Raw genomic sequence first — 17877 nt, 5'->3', positions numbered from 1 at the left:
GAGGGGAAACAGCAGGATTCATATTAATAAGTCATGGAGAACAGCCCATCCACTGAAGGAAAATGAAGAACAAACCCAGAAGTTACCATAAGAAAAACAAAAGTGAAAACCAGGAGCCGGGCCACCTCTTTCATGCCCTGGCTTCTCTTAGATGACCCAGTGTGTGGCAGTCCTTTTGGGACACTCAAGCTAGAGTGGCTTTAGAGTTTTATTGATGCATTTAAAAGATTCAGGAATAATATGCAGAGGCAGTAAGAGTCTACAACTCTAATAAAAATAAAATCAGGACACGAGAGAGGGCTCAGCAGTTAAGACCACTGGTTCTTTTTCTAGAGGACTTGAACCCACACGGTAGTGTATGACATCTGTAACTTCAGTCCCAAGGGATCCAACACCCTCATCTAGCCCCTGCAGGCATCAGGAACACATATTAGTGTACAGAGGTGCATGTATGCAAAAACACCCACATACATAGATAAGTAAATAAATAAATAAATATTTTGAAATAAAAATGAAATCAGGGGTTTACTTGTGACTGGCTATTTACTGGCTACTCTGTGAAGATAAACAATTAGAAATAAACATTTCTATAGATTCCCAAGACCATTCACTAAAATGTAGATTTTCAGAAGTACCTAAGATGAGCTGAGGCTATTTTCCACTGTTGAGTTCAAAACACATCTCACTCAGAGACAGTACTAAGGGACAGTGACAGCAGTAGGTGTTGTTTGCCCCAGTAGGGAGAAGCACATCATCACTCAATGGTCTAGAATTCACTGATGACTGAAGAAAGAAAGAGATAGACTCTCATTTGAAACACACTTGTGTTATCATTCTCCATAGACATGATACCCCCGTTATTGCTTGGGGGAAATTGCTTCTAACCTCATCCCCTGTGCCCTCCTCAACATCCAAAATTGGAAATGACTGATTCTAGTTCCTGTTTACAGTTTTCAGTCATCCAGCAAACACAGAATGATGCGGGAGCTCTGAACTCTGCACATCTGGCTGGAAAGGGATGTGGAAATATCTGATCTTGGAACACAATCTGTAAAGACTCCAAACGCAACCCTTGGGAGCTGGGGGCTGGGAACAGGCTCAGTCAGTACAGCACTTGCTGCTCAGGAACGTGGGCCTGAGCTCTCTTCTCTGCATCCGTGTGAACTGAGAGAGCCTGTCTCAAAAGATGAGATGGAGAATAGCAAAACACACCAAATGTCAACCTTTGACCTCCATGTGAATGTTCGCATATGCATGTGTGCAACCCATGTACAGATGAGCATCCACTTGTTCTCTCTCTCTCTCTCTCTCTCTCTCTCTCTCTCTCTCTCTCTCTCTCACACACACACACACACACACACACACACACACACACACACACACACACTGCAAGGCGTGCAGTCCAGTAAGGCTAACCATTTGCTGAGTGTACCGAAGACTACTCATCTGAGCTAAGAAGTCCAAAGAATCGAACAAACAAACAAACAAAACCCCCAAAATACAAATCAACCCTGAAAGACTAAATGATATGAGATTACAATGAGAGATAGCCATGAACCTTCCCTTTTCAATCAATAAGCTTTTTCTAACAAGGGAACAAACATGTTGTCAAAATTCAAAGAGTAGCCATTTTGAATAACATTAAGCTCTAAAGACTGCCCTCATCTGACAAAGACTCTTCCCGGAAGAGGAAAGCATAAGGCAAAGATTCAGCCATGATACGGTCTTAAGAAACAGTAGGAAAGAAAGGAGGGCCGGCAAGATGGCTCTGTGCATAAAGGTGCTTGTTCACAGGACAATCTGAGTTCCATTCCTGGGACCCACCCAGTGAAAGAAGAGAAGAGATACTTGAAAGACAGCCTTCAAAACCCAGAGAAACCATCCTCAAGTTCAGATTTGCTCAGTGAAAGTCTAGGACTAAGAGATGTCTGTGCCTCAGATTAGTTGATGAAACTGCAGGATTTTTATCTATGTATTTATATATCAATCTATATAACTATCACACCCATCATCTATCTATGTATCTATCTACCTGTCTGTCTACCTATGTATCTATGTATCTATCTACCTGTCTGTCTATGTATCTTTCTATCTACCTATCTACCTGTCTGTCTATCTGTGTATCTTTCTGTCTACCTATCTATCTACCTGTCTGTCTGTCTGCCTGTCTATCTATGTATCTATGTATCTATCTACCTGTCTGTCTATCTACTTACTTGTCTCTTTCTATTTTACATCCTGACTGCAGTCCCCCCCACTCCTCTCCTTCCAGCCTGTTCCCCACATCTCCCCTCTCCCCATTCCTCCTTCTCTTTGGGAAACAGCAGGCCCCATGGATCCCAACCAGTCCTGGCATATCAAGTTGCAGTAAAATTAGATGCATCCTCTCTTATTAAGGCTAAAGGGGGCAGCCAGGCATGAGGCAAAGGATCCCAAAGGCTGGCAACAGAGTCAGAGACAGCCCCTGCTCCCACTGTTAGGAGTCCCATCTGAGGACCAAGCTACACAACTGTAACATATGTATGTGTGGAGGGCCTAGGTTAGTCCTATAGAGGCCCCCTGACTGGCAGTTCAATCTCTATGGGGGATACAGGATTTTTTGAGGAGGTATAGAAGTTGCCCTCTGGTATCAAGGAGATTAGGTGTCACAGCATCTGATGGGAGAAAATGACAAGCTCTCATGACCATTCATGTTTAACTACATGGAGATCACTAGGAGGGTTCCATAGAACCAGTTGTTCAGACATTCCGATTCCTATATTTCAAAATCTAGATGGTGTCAGGAAAGTACAAGACCAAAGTTGGAAGTAAAGAGATTTCACCCCAGATTTGGAGCATGTATTGAACAAAGTCTCCAAGTCACCAAATTCTTTCTCGGAGATAATAACTTCTTCCCTGGACAAGTTATTAATTGAGGCCCGAAAGAGCCAAGCCTCCCAGCTATGCTGCCGTAATTAGCCTCATCTCTGAAATTCCTCAGCACAGGAGGTCATTGGCAGAAAGGGGACGTGAGACTACTCACTGTGGCCCGTGGCTGGTCAACAAGACTCTCGGGGACACCTGCCCTCTTCCCTGACAGCTGGAAAGAAAGACATCAGTAGATTTCTTTGTCAAGTCTCTCCTCAGATCAGCAGCTGGGCTCCTATACTTCTTAGGCAGTCGCATCAGCCCCGAATGGCAGATCCAAAAACTGAGGCGGCTGTGCTGGGCTCTGCCTCCCACAGACAGCTGCCCCATGTGCAGAGGTGCCTCAGCCTGACAGACAGGTCCTGCCTGGGAGTAGCATCTCTACTGGGAGAGGCACAGAACTGGAGAGTTTATGAGTCACATGCCAAGTGACTCTGTCTCTCTCTCACCCCCCCCACCCCCAGAGATAAAGGCTCTACCTTTAACAAAAGGGTGTTGTGCTGGCACTGGAGTTGTAGTACTTGACCATACCTTCTCATTCTGGCAAGTCTACCTGAGACTGATATAAAACCACAAGTTATCTACACAGGAGCTGTAATTCTCTGGCTTGGAGGCACTAATGTTCTTCTAGCAGGTTTTTACCTAGTCCTTACTTCCAGGAACAAGTGGTAATGAGATTTCCCATCCCTTGGTGGTTTGGGGGACACAGATAGTTCTATCATGGGGGCCAGCAATTCAGAACGTCAGTTCCTCCACCAGCCTGGATAGCACGTGACTCGTGAGCAACTGGCAGTGGGCAAAGGAAAGGTTGTTTTTCTTAGTCACTGGTGTCTGGGAGTTAGTTTTTACTGCAGCAGAACCTAGCCTATACTGACTGATACAACCCCATGGACTCCTGAGACACAACAGGATTGTACCTTTTTTGAAACTTAAAGCAACTAACTAAAAAAATTCTTTCCAAGTTTTTATTGGTGGGGCTGGATTTGAGGTGGATTCTTGGAGGTGGTGCTTTGTTTGGCTTTGTCTAAGTGCTCAGGTGCTTTTACACTTCCTCCTGTTTGGAAAGCTAATTCCTGCTTATGTAGTATGTGGTCTTTTCCTTTTAAACACTCACAGAAACACTTCGTGTAGCACAGTGAGAGGCAGCCCCTGTCCTAGTTCATTTTCCATCGATGCGAAAAACACCATGAACAAAAGCAACTGAGGGAGAAAGGGGACTTTGTCACCTTACAGCTTATAGTTATCCATCAGGAAGGGAAGACACCACTGGGGCAGAAACCTGGAGGCACGATTGGAGACCAGGGGTAGTAGTACCATCCACCTGCCCAGGGATAGTAGCATCCACAGTATGTTGGTCCTCACCACCAATCAATAATTAAGAAACCACCCCCACAGACTTGCCTACAGACCAATCTGATGAAGGCATTTATTTTTCCCAGTGGAGGTTTTCTCCTCCTAGCTGACCCAGGCCTGTGTCACTAAGAACTGACTAGCACACACACTTCAGTTCTAGCACCTCCCCACTACAGTATTCCCATCTTCCCTCTGTGGCCTGGACCATTCTAAATGTTCTAGGGCGTGATCGAGCAGGAAGGGAGAGTCAGTAGGTGCTAAGTTGGTTTGTACTTCTACAAACTCTCCATTTCAGAATCCTCTTCGGGGTGAACACTCCCATCTGGAAATCCAGTCAAGTCCCTCAAATGGGAAAATTCTGTTTTCTAGTGTATTTTATGTCTAGAGTGTTAGGTTCCCCCCATGAAATTGACCTGAGAATATGAAGATTAATTAAAAGATTAATTTAAAATTGCAAGATTGTCCATTTATTTCTCTCTCATACCCACACAGCTCATACGAGTAGGTCATAGTTACTACAACCAAAGAGACTTCACAGACACATCCTTATCATAGTTCCGTTCTGAATACAAACACCTTCTGGCACCTGAGATACCTGTGGATATGCAGGCTTGCTTAAAGATATCCCTTTGGGGGTTGGGGATTTAGCTCAGTGGTAGAGCGCTTGCCTAGCAAACGCAAGGCCCTGAGTTCAGTCCCCAGCTCCGAAAAAAAGAAAAAGAAAAAAGATGCCCCTTTGGAAGGGCTATCAAACTCCACCCCTAAGTGAGGAGCCATTGACAACTGGAGGAGACTCACTTTTCTTCAGGGTTGCATTTCCCTGAGAGACTACTCATGCTCCAAGAGGTGGTCCTACATCCAGGTACATACACACATACAGACAGCATTGAGTGGGGTGGAGGTGAGGGGGAGGACATAGGGCAGAGATGGCGGAGGAACTGAAGGAGAAAGATTGAAGAGTAGATTTGACCAAAACTATAACATGCACGTATGCAATGTTCTCTGACAATAAAGTAAAGATCTCTCCTTTGCTCCCAGACTTCACAGTCTTGGGGGAAGAAAACACATGAACATAAAACACCTCTGAGAGTTTCTCCGCCAAGACCTGAGACAGTTGTTGCAATTGAAAAGCCAGGAGGGGGGTTGGGGATTTAGCTCAGCGGTAGAGCGCTTGCCTAGCAAGCGCAAGGCCCTGGGTTCGATCCCCAGCTCCGAAAAAAAAAAGAAAAGAAAAGAAAAAAAGAAAAGAAAAGCCAGGAGGGGTGGCTGGAGATTGGATTGGCGGGATGCTGCCCCATGGACCATCCAGGGCCAGCCAGTTCAGGCCTGGAGGAGTATGACCAGTTCATATGGGGGGCATAGTTTTAGTTACTAGTTCATTTGTTCATCAAATTGTTGAGTCTTTACCAGAGACCAAGAATGGAAAGGTGAAAAAGGTTCTTGCAGAGCATCAAGAAACAAATGAGAAAATCAGCTCAGCTCTCATTAGTGGAGCTGGGACTGCCAACTTCTGTGGAGGTGGGGACTGGCCTTCACTCAACAAAGCCGCACTGCAGCCGCAGCAGGCATACTCTGACTCACACATGATACTCTGACAGCGCCTGGCTGCAGGTGTTTATCTTGGTTAAGCCTCCTAGCTTTGGTCCACGCTGTCCCGTGCTGACACGGGCCCTCAAGCAGGGTTTACCCCAACACTTTCTAGAGAAGGCTCCATCAGAAGGCCAGATGAAGCCCAGCACCCTACTTCCGCAAAGGTCACCTTATCACTGATTTTGCAATGCTGAAATCTGATCTCTGTCCCACCCCACCCCCGACATACACAATTCATCTTCACCAGGGTGGCAACCTACCCCATCCTGTTCATCCTGCTCCAGCCATGCAAACTGGTTCCCACCCCTTGCCTCTCGGTTGGCATCTATGGTAGCCAGGACTCCACCCATCCCCACCCACGGCTTCACCCCTGGCTGACTCACCTGTATCCCGAGTGTCTCCTCCTTGGCTGGCTTCTCCTTTAGCATCCCAGAGTATGGGAGGCTGGTTCCACCTGACCGTGAGATCTCAACTCTCATGCTATCTCACCAGACACACATTTCCACAACAGAGTGTCACTATTGACATGCCCCACACCATACTGTTTACTTTTCCTTCTTTCTTTTTTTTTAAACTAAAACCCAGATTTAATCATTCCTGATGACTTTTTTTTATTTAATTTTTTTTTTTTACTTATTCATTTTACATCCCCGATGACTTTCAACCAGCCGTCACAGGTCCTCTTTGAACCATTTTTAACCAAAGTTTTAGAGGCTCTTCTAAAAAATAAGGGGTATTCTATGGAGGACATTTGCCTGAAAAATATGGAAATATTTTTCGAGGTACATTAGAAAAATAACCACTTTGTCTCCATCTCCCTACCTTCCCTTCTCCTGACTTTGGAAAGCATGGGAAGGTGATGTAATGTCTGCAGTATGCAGTATTGTGTTTTATAGAAACAAAAAGAGAAGGGATATGTTTGGTGGACATGCAGTCAGGTGTGGGGGAAGGGGACGCCTCCGCAGGCCCATGCTGAGGTATCCCTTCCCCCTATCATGTGATCAGTCACATGATAGTATAGTATAGAATAGAGCTTATTCAGGGCATGGGGAAGGGAGTTGAAGAGGGTAGTAAGACAGAGAGAGAGAGAGAGAGAGAGAGAGAGAGAGAGAGAGAGAGAGAGAGAGAGAATATAGAGGACTAGAGGTCTGCCCTGAGCACGTGAAACGTGGAAAGAGATGGGGGAGGGGAATGGGGAGAGAGGGAGCAGGAGGGAGAGGACAGAGAGAGAGCAAAAAGAGAGAGGAGTGGGCGAGCAGCCCCTTTTATAGTGAGTCAGGCACACCTGGCTGTTGCCAGGTAACCGTGGGGCGGAGCCTGGACAAAATGCAAACATGCAGCTATGACAGCCATTTTGCAACCATGAAGAAACAAGGTTGAGAACATCAAAATACAGAGCCAGGGGCTAATAGCACAAGGCTTGCGGGAAGTTATAAACGTCCATGGCCCTTAGTAGCACCGCTAATTTCCTGAAACTTCCCCGGGATCATCAGCCTATAAGGTATAAAAATTAAAAAGCTGATGCATCGTGGGCTTAAATCATTATCAGGCGTTTTGTATTAGTTGCGGTCGAAGTGGTGGAAATGGTCCTATCTAAAGTGACCCCCAAGTGTTTCACCGTGACATTTCATTTCCTTTCCTCACATCCATCAGGCCTCATATGACATTGGTGTGCTCTGAGAAGAACACTGTAACCTCATAGCTGTGTACATAGCAGTGTGTCCTCACAGAAGCCTAGATTGATGCAGGCCAGCCCCTACATATGGATTTTTTTTCTTTTCTTTTATTGGTTATTTTCATTTATTTACATTTCAAATGTTATTCCCCCTTCCTAGTTTCCCCTCCAAAAACCCCCTATCCCATCTCCCCACCCCTGCGTCTATGATGGTGCTACCCCACCTGCCCTCCCCACTCCCTGCTGCCCTAGCATTCACCTATGTCCACAGGAACAAGAGCCTCCCCTCCCACTAACGCCTAATAAGGCCATCCTCTGCTACATATGCAGCTGGAGCCATGGGTCCCTCCCTGGGAGCTGAGAGGAGTGGGGGGTCTGGTTAGTTGTTATTGTTGTTCTTATGGGGTCGAAATCCCCTTCAGCTACTTTAGTCCTTCCCTTAACTCTTCCACTGGGGTCCCTGTGGTGAGTCCAATGGTTGGCTGTGAGCATCTGTCTCTGTATTGGTCAGGCTCTGGCAGAGCTTCTCATGGGACAGCTACACCAGGCTCCTGTCAGCAAGAGCTTCTTGGCATCAGCAATAGTGTCTGGGTTTGGTGTCTGCGGATGGGATGGATCCCTAGGTGGGGCAGTCAGTCTCTGGGTGGCCTTTCCTTCAGTCTCTGCTACACTCTTTGTCCTGGTATTTCCTTTAAACAGGAGCAATTCCAGGTTAATTTTTTTTTGAGATAAGTGGGTGGTCCCGTCCCTCAATGGGGCCTGGGGGCTGGGTAGCACTGCCTAACCTCTGGATATGGTCTCTACTGGTTCTCCTTCCCCTATGTTGGGTATTTCAGCTAATCTCATCCACACTGGGTCCTAGGAGCCTCTTATTTTCCTGGCAACTGGGACTTTCTAGGCAAGAGATGTGGTAATGAAAGGTATATGTGGCTGCCGCCAAAGCCTACAGTCCACGCTATCCTATAGCCATTGTTTTAAAAGCAGAAGGAACATATTCTAACTAACAATAACAAAATAGGATTATAAACGTGAGAAAAAGATAGATGTTTCCTGGACTAAGGAGAAGGCTCAGTCGGCAAATGGTGCACAAGCATAGGTGTGATGGGACACACCCAAATCCAGGTTCTCAGGAGGCAGAGGTGGGAGGCTCTCTGGCTTTATTGGTCTGCCAGTCCAGAGACTGCTGTGTTTAATAAAAAGAAAGAGAGGAGAGAGAAGCCAGGGATATGTTTGGTGGAGGCCCGGTATGGTGTGGGGAGAATGGGGTACCTCTTCAGGCCACATGATGGTATAGTATAGAATAGAGTTTATTCAGGGAATTGGGGAAGAGAAGAGAAGAGAAGAGGAGAGAGAGAGAGAGAGAGAGAGAGAGAGAGAGAGAGAGAGGAAGGAAGGAAGGAAGGGGAGGAGGAGGAAGAGGAGGAGAAGAGGAAGAAGAAGAGGAAGAGGAAGAGGAAGAGAAGAAGAAGAAGAAGAAGAAGAAGAAGAAGAAGAAGAAGAAGAAGAAGAAGAAGAAGAAGAAGAAGAAGAAGAAGAAGAAGAAGAAGAAGAAGAAGAAGAAGACGATGACTGGCCATGGGCATGTGCATGTGCATGTGGGGGGGGGGGAGGAGAATGGGGAAGAGAGAGGGTAAGGAGCAGGAGCAAGAGGAGAAGGGAGCAAGAGAGCAAGAGAGAGAGGAGGGGGTAGTCAGCTCCTTTTATAGTGAGTCAAACATACCTGGCTGTTGCCAGGTAACTGTGAGGCAGAGCCTAGACAAAATGCCAACAGCGACCCTGTCTCAGAATAATAATGTGAAGAAATGACTGAAGAAGAAAGCTGACATTGACCTCTAAACGCATGGACACTGTTAAATCCTGCGATTCAGCAGAGAGAAACCAGCCCCATAATTTTGAGCCAAATGTGAAGCAAACTTTAATTGCTTTGGTCAGGACCACTCCCTGGAATTCCCAGCTAAGTGGTGAGGAGACACGTGTTGCATGGGCTATTTAAGGACCAAACCACATGGCCGCTGTACTTTTTCACATGGCTTTGTTATTTCCCAAGGCCTACAACTCCCAGCATGCCAGGAAGTTACGTAGTCCTTGGGCATGTGGGGCTTACAGGTTAATTTTTGGCACTTCATATACATACACACACACACACACACACACACACACTTGCCATTTCCAGTACTTGGAAGGGAAATGGAAGCACAAGACACATTGTCAGCCACATAGTAAGCTTTAGGCTACCCTGGACGACATGTATCTCAGAAAGAAAGAAGAAAGATGTCTGCAGTCCACAGCTGTGAACACTATCTTTTCATACAACCAGACTGCAGTAATATTTTTACAGTCTGACACCATAAACATATAAGCGATGTGCTGGACTACATTACAAAAGCAACATCACTAAACCATGTAACATTTTCATCCCGGTTATAATCATACAGGTCCGTGACCTGAAGCTGTGTGTTACTGAGCAAATTGTAATTCTCAGTCTTGCCTTGAAGAGTGAGGACCATGCTGTCTAGCCCCCCCCCCTTTTTTTTTGCAACAGCCACTTGTGTTGGTTATCTTTGCATCACTGTGGCAAAGGACTGGGCTCCACCAGTGCGATTGATGGAGGAGAGGTTGACTTTGGCTCACAGCTTTACTGGTTTCAATCCATAATCAATTAGCTCATTAATTTGGGGGCCTGTGGCAGAGGAAAATAAAAGCATATGATAATGAGAGCACATGAAGGGAGCTGCTCTCAACATTAGCCAGAAAGAAGACAGAGAAAGTGCAAGGAGCAGAGTCATAATACTTCATCTTAGTTAGGCTTACTATTACTGTGCCTACTGAACACCATGCCAAGAGTTTATTTCACTCACAACTCTGTAAAACAATTCATCATCAAAAACAGTGAGGGCAGGAGTTCAAAACAGGGCAGGAACCTGGAGGCAGGAGCTGATACAGAGGCCATGGAGGAATGCTGCTTACTGGCTTGCTCCTCGTGGCTTACTCGACCTACTTTCTTTTCTTTTTTAGCTTTTTAATTGATTACTTGTGAATTTCACATCATGTACCCCAATCCCACTCATCTCCTCATCCCTCGTTTCTGCCCTCCACCCTTGCAACCTGCCCCCCCCCGGAAGAAAGCAACCAAACAAAAAGCGATAGTGTGCCACAGTGTGTCCCATAGTATATCCTTATGTCCACACATTTTTACTGCAAATGTTCACTGCAGTGAGTCGATTGTCTGGTTTGAGGCCTCTTGCTTCTGCTACATCCTCAGTACTGAATACTCTGCTGGACTCCTCTCGGATATCCTGTTGTTGCTCTGTGTCATGGAGAACCTGCAGCCTTGGATCTACAGGACCAACCCCTTCACACACTCAATAAGTTCATAGATGGGGTACATGTTGAGGTGGGCCAATCCTGAATCTGGGCCTGTGTGGTAGCTGGGTTGGTCAGTCAGTCAGCTATCCTGTGCCCTCACCAGCACCCTTACTACCAAAGGCAATGGGTGGGACCTGCTCTCCCATTCCCACCACCTCAGGCTAACTCACATATGCCCACACCACCAGGGCCAGTTCTATTGTGCTGCCAAGGCAAAGTGCCAGAGCACGCTCTCCCAAGTGCTGTAGCGTGAGAGGAAAGACCAGCTCTCTGGCTCCCATGACCCTGGGGCTGACATCTCCAACCACTGCAAGTGAAGAAGGGTTGAGGACCATGGAGGTCATCGCTATAAAATCCAGAACCACTAGCTCAGGGATGGATCCACCTACAATGGGCTGGGATACCCCCATCAATCATTAGTTAAGAAAAGCCCTATATTATTGCCTAGAGCTAGATTTTTTGGGTTTTTTTTTTACTTTTTTATTGGACTTTTTTATTTATTTACATTTTAAATATTACTCCCTTTCCCACTTTCTCATCCATAAACCCCCTATCCCATCCTCCCTCCCCCTTCTTCTATGAGTGTACTCCCCCCGCCCATCTACCCACCCCTTCTCGCCTCCATGTCCTGACATTCCCCTACACTGGGGGGGGGGGGGGGTCCAGTCTTGGCAGGACCAAGGGCTCCTCCTGTTGGTTTCCACCAAGGCCTTCCTCTGATACATATGCAGTTGGAGCCATGGGTCAGTGCATGTATAGTCTTTGGATAGTGGTTTAGTCCTTGGGAGCTCTGGTTGGTTGGTATTGTTGTTTTATGGGGTTGGAAGCCCCTCAGCTCCTTCAATCCTTTCTCTACATCCCCCAGTGGGGACCCCATTCTTAGTTCAATGGTTGGCTGTGAGCATCTGCCTCCTACAGCTGGATCTTATAGAAGTACTTTCTTAATTGACGTTTCCTCTTCTCAGATGACTTAATTTGTGCCAAGTTGATATAAAACCATCCCACACAACCCTTTCAAGGCAGCCTACCATCCTCTCACTAGGTCCCAAGTCTTAAGTTCCACTATCTTCCCATGGTGCCACAGGTCTGCTATAGAAATGTTTAGTAACAATCCAGAGTTTCTACCTGGCTTTGGTCATTCAGTTTCCAGATAAAAGACACACACAACCTTTATATTTAAAATAAGCCTTAAATAGGACAAGAGCTGGGCAGATCTACCCTCTATACTATTGGACTCTACTTTCCTATTGACATCCCCAGTTATTACTCACTGTGCTTCATCTGGGCTGCTCTTAACTCCAATTGGCCAGCCCTCAGGGCCACATTTTCATGACTCACCTAACTCATGGTGGTTTCTCTCCTCCGTTCACCTTCTCCTCGTGGCTCTCCTCCAACCCCAAACCCAGGAATCCTAAACCCCACTTTTGTCTCTTCTGCCCAGTTATTGGCTGTCAGAGTTTTTATTGACCTCAAAAAGAACTTGGAGGCAAGGTCACGGTGTCACTTGGGTCTATATGCAGATTCTCTCATCTCTGTGGCAGCCAGGTCTTAAGGGCTCAATATTAGCATTAGAAGACAAGCAGCATCAGGCTCACACACTACACAGGTCAACAAAGAAAGCCTGGAACCCATGGGTCCTTACTAGACAATTATACAAACTATAACATCCCAGCATCTAAGACACAACTTGTGAGCTCTCAGTACTAGATACCTATCAGCAAAAGTGACTGGCAAAGAAACTGAGTCATTTGTTGTTTCCTGAGAACTCGGCATACAAGAGCACGTCTGATGGTGCTCGCTAAACTTGTATGGAACTTTTCAAGAGCGATAAGCTCCGTACTTCCTAGGAGACAGTCCTTGAGAATCAGGTGTTAATTATATGGCCCCGAGGAATATGAAAATACCTCCCTTAGTTACTGAAAGCTTTGTAATCTTAAAGTTGCTTTCAAACCCATCAACCTCACCTTTTAAGTCCAAACCCAAAACAAACGCCTTCCGCGTGTCTACATGGGGCACTGGACACCACAGAGAGGAAGTGGCAGGATGCCCCTGTCTACATGGTGTCCTGACTCCGAGGGCTGTTGGCTAAACAATCATCCTTCCTTACTTGCTGATTGGCTTTAATAAAGATCTAACTGCCAATAGCTAGGCAGAAAGTGGAGGGCAGAATTTCCGGGCTGAGAAAGGGTCTCTGGGAGAAGAAACAGAAGCACCTCAACCCGGCAAGGGAGCAGACAATTCGGAGCAAAGAGAGAGGTAGGCAAGGCCGTGTGGTAGGACGAAGGCCAGAATTGGTTATGTTTAAGATGAGCTAGCTGGGAGTCAGCCCAAGATAAAGGCCTAAGCTCTTAAAATGAGGCTCTGTGTCATTGCTTATATAGCTGGCGTGTCAGTGAAAGCCACGTTATAACACCCTCTACCAGAACCTGACACTAACGCGGCTGCTGACCCAGCTGTTGCATCTCTCACTTCTGGCACCTTTCAGCCACCGTCACTTACATCCCGAGACTTCACCTCTCATGTTACCGCGCTTACTGTCATTAATCATCAGCTTCTCTGCGCTGGCGAAGTTTAGCATTTGGTCCACTTTGGTCAGTGACTACACCGATCTTCAATGGGTAATGCTGCCTCTCTGGTTGCCAAGGGACCTGCATCGTCTTGTATTGGGGGGCTTTCAGAAATCCCAATTGAGACTGAATAAGAGAGACACAGAGATATCCATATAGTTTAAAGCTATTGGCCTGTTTGCTGGGGCAGTCTCTCAGGCAACTTGTGATTTAACCCCACTTCTCTACCATTCCGTCCTAAGTGTGGTTTTACTGCCCTACCAGCCAGGTCCCTAGTCCAGTCTTTGCCAGCTCTTTATTGCGCAAAAAGCCATACTCTTTACTCTACAAGTTGTCCTTCCCCGGGGCAGCTTGCCTTTCTTTTCTGAGCTGGTGAGGAAATGACAAACATTTATATATCCTGCTAGCCTGGCTCTGCCAGCCCAGCAATTGACAATTGAGGACACGAGGACACACTTTTTCATAGCCAGTAAGTACAATATTCGTGGGTCATCCAATAGACTTGGAGGCAGCGCCGATAACACAGAATCAGGGCATCTGTGCACAGAATGAGGGCAACTGTGCAATAGATCCTAAGCATCTACTCCTCAGCCTTGCTTGCTTGCCAAGCCTTTGTTCTGGATGGTAGTAATGGTCTCTGGGTGCAGCTGCCTTGTGCCCTCACAGAGCAGCTTGTGGTTGCCAGCACCATACAGCAGGGCATACTGTAAAGCCCAACCAACTCCGTTTCTGAAGAAACTCCATTTTGTGTGAGACCAAGGGTTAAACTCCAATGCTAGGAAGAAAACCTCAAAGTCCTATGAAGACCCGCCTCCCCACCCCTAGCAATAGCCCAGTCAAGCTACAATAGCAGGATCAAGAAGCATAAGAATAACCTTCAAGACATCAAAAATAGATAACCTAAGACATCAAGAATAGATAATCTAAGACATCAAGACTAGATAACCTGACCATCCTGCTTGTCAGGTAATTTTGCTCCTACATTTGGTTCCTGTGGTTTACACCAGAAATGCCATTTTTAAAATATTAACTTGCTGGCCCTTATGGAAATCCCCCAGGTTCGCTGGAACTACAATAAATACACTGCAGGCTCTCACCTCTTACCCACTGCCACCTGACAGTGAGAGTCCTTGCTCATTAGCTCATAATAAAGACCTGTATGTGTTTGCATAGGAATTGGCTCCTCAGTGGTCTTTGGGGTTCCTTCTGCTTGGGCATAACCATAGCATCTTCTGATGAAGCATCAAAGACTTTCATGCCCAAGTGGAGGGATATGAGGTCCTTAGTCTGCAACACAGCATTGTTTTTTTTTTTTGTTTTTTTTTGGTTTTTTTTATTTGTTTCTTTTTTTAATTTTTCTTTTTTTTTTTATTAACTTGAGTATTTCTTATATACATTTCAAGTGTTATTCCCTTTCCCGGTTTCCGGACAAACATCACCCTCCCCCCTCCCCTTCCTTATGGGTGTTCCCCTCCCAAACCTCCCCCCATTGCCACCCTCCCCGCATAGTCTAGTTCACTGGGGGTTCAGTCTTAGCAGGACCCAGGGCTTCCCCTTCCACTGGTGCTCTTACTAGGATATTCATTGCTACCTATGGGGACAGAGTCCAGGGTCAGTCCATGTATAGTGTTTAGGTAGTGGCTTAGTCCCTGGAAGCTCTGGTTGCTTGACATTGTTGTACATATGGGGTCTCGAGCCCCTTCAAGCTCTTCCAGTTCTTTCTCTGATTCCTTCAACGGGGGACCTATTCTCAGTTCAGTGGTTTGCTGCTGGCATTCGCCTCTGTATTTGCTGTATTCTGGCTGTGTCTCTCAGGAGCGATCTACATCCGGCTCCTGTCGGTCTGCACTTCTTTGCTTCATCCATCTTGTCTAATTGGGTGGCTGTATATGTATGGGCCACATGTGGGGCAGGCTCTGAATGGGTGTTCCTTCAGTCTCTGTTTTAATCTTTGCCTCTCCCTTCCCTGCCAAGGGTATTCTTTTTCCTCATTTAAAGAAGGAGTGAAGCATTCACATTTTGATCATCCGTCTTGAGTTTCCTTTGTTCTAGGGATCTAGGGTAAATCAAGCATTTGGGCTAATAGCCACTTATCAATGAGTGCATACCATGTATGTCTTTCTGTGAGTGGGTTAGCTCACTCAGGATGATATTTTCCAGTTCCAACCATTTGCCTACGAATTTCATAAACTCGTTGTTTTTGATAGCTGAGTAATATTCCATTGTGTAGATGTACCACATTTTCTGTATCCATTCCTCTGTGGAAGGGCATCTGGGTTCTTTCCAGTTTCTGGCTATTATAAATAAGGCTGCGATGAACATAGTGGAGCACGTGTCTCTTTTATATGTTGAGGCATCTTTTGGGTATATGCCCAAGAGAGGTATGGCTGGATCCTCAGGCAGTTCAATGTCCAATTTTCTGAGGAACCTCCAGACTGATTTCCAGAATGGTTTTACCAGTCTGCAATCCCACCAACAATGGAGGAGTGTTCCTCTTTCTCCACATCCTCGCCAGCATCTGCTGTCACCTGAGTTTTTGATCTTAGCCATTCTCACTGGTGTGAGGTGAAATCTCAGGGTTGTTTTGATTTGCATTTCCCTTATGACTAAAGATGTTGAACATTTCTTTAGGTGTTTCTCAGCCATTCGGCATTCCTCAGCTGTGAATTCTTTGTTTAGCTCTGAACCCCATTTTTTAATAGGGTTATTTGTTTCCCTGCGGTCTAACTTCTTGAGTTCTTTGTATATTTTGGATATAAGGCCTCTATCTGTTATAGGATTGGTAAAGATCTTTTCCCAATCTGTTGGTTGCCGTTTTGTCCTAACCACAGTGTCCTTTGCCTTACAGAAGCTTTGCAGTTTTATGAGATCCCATTTGTCGATTCTTGATCTTAGAGCATAAGCCATTGGTGTTTTGTTCAGGAAATTTTTTCCAGTGCCCATGTGTTCCAGATGCTTCCCTAGTTTTTCTTCTATTAGTTTGAGTGTGTCTGGTTTGATGTGGAGGTCCTTGATCCACTTGGACTTAAGCTTTGTACAGGGTGATAAGCATGGATCGATCTGCATTCTTCTACATGTTGCCCTCCAGTTGAACCAGCACCATTTGCTGAAAATGCTATCTTTTTTCCATTGGATGGTTTTGGCTCCTTTGTCAAAAATCAAGTGACCATAGGTGTGTGGGTTCATTTCTGGGTCTTCAATTCTATTCCATTGGTCTATCTGTCTGTCTCTGTACCGATACCATGCAGTTTTTATCACTATTGCTCTGTAATACTGCTTGAGTTCAGGGATAGTGATTCCCCCTGAAGTCCTCTTATTGTTGAGGATAGCTTTAGCTATCCTGGGTTTTTTGTTATTCCAGATGAATTTGCAAATTGTTCTGTCTAACTCTTTGAAGAATTGGATTGGTATTTTGATGGGGATTGCATTGAATCTGTAGATTGCTTTTGGTAAAATGGCCATTTTTACTATATTAATCCTGCCAATCCATGAGCATGGGAGATCTTTCCATCTTCTGAGGTCTTCTTCAATTTCTTTCCTCAGTGTCTTGAAGTTCTTATTGTACAGATCTTTTACTTGCTTGGTTAAAGTCACACCGAGGTACTTTATATTATTTGGGTCTATTATGAAGGGTGTCGTTTCCCTAATTTCTTTCTCGGCTTGTTTCTCTTTTGTATAGAGGAAGGCAACTGATTTATTTGAGTTAATTTTATACCCAGCCACTTTGCTGAAGTTGTTTATCAGCTTTAGTAGTTCTCTGGTGGAACTTTTGGGATCACTTAAATATACTATCATGTCGTCTGCAAATAGTGATATTTTGACCTCTTCTTTTCCGATCTGTATCCCCTTGATCTCCTTTTGTTGTCTGATTGCTCTGGCTAGAACTTCAAGAACTATATTGAATAAGTAGGGAGAGAGTGGGCAGCCTTGTCTAGTCCCTGATTTTAGTGGGATTGCTTCAAGTTTCTCTCCATTTAGTTTAATGTTAGCAGCTGGTTTGCTGTATATGGCTTTTACTATGTTTAGGTATGGGCCTTGAATACCTATTCTTTCCAGGACTTTTATCATGAAGGGGTGTTGAATTTTGTCAAATGCTTTCTCAGCATCTAATGAAATGATCATGTGGTTCTGTTCTTTCAGTTTGTTTATATGATGGATCACGTTGATGGTTTTCCTTATATTAAACCATCCCTGCATGCCTGGGATGAAGCCTACTTGATCATGGTGGATGATTGTTTTGATGTGCTCTTGAATTCGGTTTGCCAGAATTTTATTGAGTATTTTTGCGTCGATATTCATAAGGGAAATTGGTCTGAAGTTCTCTTTCTTTGTTGGGTCTTTGTGTGGTTTAGGTATAAGAGTAATTGTGGCTTCGTAGAAGGAATTCGGTAGTGATCCATCTGTTTCAATTTTGTGGAA

The 17877-nt window shown here is 45.4% G+C and overlaps 1 protein-coding gene across 3 annotated transcripts in view; it reads right to left on the bottom strand.

Moving 5' to 3' along the window:
- Positions 1-3266, bottom strand: part of Adgrf2 (adhesion G protein-coupled receptor F2) — a 51317-nt gene extending 48051 nt beyond the window's left edge. For 2 of the 3 annotated variants that reach the window (NM_001446397.1, NM_001446398.1), the window contains 1 exon segment: positions 3023-3191. The gene's annotated coding sequence lies outside the window, so the exon portion shown is untranslated. 3 annotated transcript variants of the gene reach the window in all.
- Positions 3267-17877: the final 14611 nt, after the last annotated feature.

This window comes from Rattus norvegicus, chromosome 9 (genome assembly GCF_021556685.1).
Source record: "Rattus norvegicus strain SHRSP/BbbUtx chromosome 9, alternate assembly SHRSP_T2T, whole genome shotgun sequence".
Classification (NCBI taxonomy): domain Eukaryota; kingdom Metazoa; phylum Chordata; class Mammalia; order Rodentia; family Muridae; genus Rattus; species Rattus norvegicus.
Note: the sequence above shows the minus strand (reverse complement) of the source record. Positions and strands in the feature narration are given on the sequence as shown.